At 39.1% G+C, this 2,032-nt stretch overlaps 1 pseudogene; it reads right to left on the reverse strand.

Annotated features, from left to right (window-relative positions):
- Positions 1 to 856: 856 nt before the first annotated feature.
- Positions 857 to 956, reverse strand: LOC130016084 (uncharacterized; annotated as a pseudogene).
- Between the last annotated feature and the right edge of the window lie 1,076 nt (positions 957 to 2,032).

A 2,032-nucleotide genomic window follows, 5' to 3' on the forward strand; every position in this document is an offset into this window, starting at 1 on the left:
TGGAACCTGTTTTTTCTTTTTTTTTTTTTCCTCCGGGATCCCGCACCCTCCATGTGTTCCTTCTCTTATGCTGAACCTATTTTCCAAAACCTTGAGCTCTAATTTATTCAGGTAGGCCCTTTCTTTCTTCCTGATGAAATCTGGCAGAGCTATAATCTTTCCTCTTAACACTGCTTTTGCTGTGTCCCACAAGTTATGGTAGCTCGTGTCCTCATTCTCATTTGTTTATGGAAACTTTTTATTTCCTCTTTGATTTCTTCCCTAAGCCAACGGTTGTTCATTACTTCCCTTAAAGAAAATATTTCCTTGCTGAGCTTCAGTCTGTTTGATCTATCGAGAAGTGACAAAGAAGTGTTGAAATCTACTACTAGTATTGTGTTGCTATCAATGTTTTTCTATAAGATTATTAGAAGTTGTTTTAACGTATTTTGCTGGTCTGTCATTAGGATCATATACATTGAGGAAGGTGAGTTCTTTCTGATGTACATATCCCATGATCATTAAGAAATGACCTTCACTGTCTCTGATAACCTTTAGCCTGAAGTCCATGTGGTCTGATACTAGTATGGCCACTCCAGCTTTGTGGAGGTGATATTTTCTTGAAAACGTGTTTCCCAGCCTTTTACCTTTAGCCCATGGGTGCTTTGATTGTTCAGACATGTTTCTTGCAGGAAGCAGAATGTTGGGTTCAGTTTTCTAATTCATCTTCCTATTCTGTGCCTCTGAATTGGCACATTTAGTCCATTGACATTGAGAGAGATTTTTGTTTTGGGGATTTGTGCTCTCTTTATGTAGAATTTTTGTACTTCTGGGGATTATCTTACCTTAAAGTAGACCTATTCATTCTTCTTGCAACAAAAATATGGAATGCTTTACAAGTTTGCATGTTATCTCTGTGCAAGGACCATGCTCATCATTGTATCATTTAAATTTTAGTATATGTGTTATCAAACCTCGTAGGAGTTAATTTTTCCATATTTTTCGCTTCTTATTACTTTGAGTGTTGTCCTTCCTCACTCCTATGGCAGACAATGATTCCTAATCAAGGAATGTATTTCAAAGCAGCATGAATAAATAGATTTAGAACTTTAATGTCCCAGAAATAAAAATATGGTTTTTACTATATTATCGTTTACCATACCCTAGGCATCAGTTTTACAAAATAATTCTTTTGGAAGATGGTATATGAGTTTGTTTAATGTTGTTCCCTGAATCCTTCATTAAGAACATTAAAATAGAGCCTTTTGCTGTTCTCACCTCAGTCCTGTGTACATCTCCAGGAAAAGGTGGATGGTGTTGTCTGCACTTTGACCACATTGAATGTATGTAGGATTTTTCTCCTGAAGGATGAGGTGAGGATTATATTGATGATTTCATTCCACCTTATTACAAGTTCAACTTGAACGGAAGGTGAGACTCATGAGACTCCTATAAAGGACAGAACAAAGGGTCTCAGTGAAGTTTAATGGCCAACTCACATTAACAACATAGATGACTCAAAGTAACCTGTGTGCATCTTTGTGTATAGTGAGTTTCATATCTACTGATAGTGATTCTCAGTCATGACACATGGGCAAAACAGACCTGTAATTAAAAATCTAGTTCTCTGAGCAGAGTGGGGTCTCTGAGGTGATTGAACAAGTGTGTAGTAATTTATTACTAAGCACATAAGTATTTTGAATGATGTGTACTTTTCGATCTAAAATTAATTCCAAATATGTCTAAAATGACAGTGTCCTGACCTCGCACATGGCTTTCCTCACCGAGGCCCCTTGGAGGTGCCGGGGTGAATTTCCCTCACCGACCTGATTAGAGCCCCGGTAGCTGAAGACCTCTGCAACAAGCCATAGGTACGCTTAAGACCACCCTTCCCAAGCTTGAAGGAGCCTCATGCATGAAGGAACTGAAAGAGGAACCCAGATGTGCGGGACTGGGGGATGAGAACTCCATGGCTGCTCAGATCAAGACTGTGCCCCCTCCTTCCAGATCCCCCATCTTCTAATAATTAAGTGCTACAACCACGAACTGCCCC

This window comes from Sorex fumeus, unplaced genomic scaffold (genome assembly GCF_029834395.1).
Source record: "Sorex fumeus unplaced genomic scaffold, SorFum_2.1 ptg000146l, whole genome shotgun sequence".
NCBI classification, from domain to species: domain Eukaryota; kingdom Metazoa; phylum Chordata; class Mammalia; order Eulipotyphla; family Soricidae; genus Sorex; species Sorex fumeus.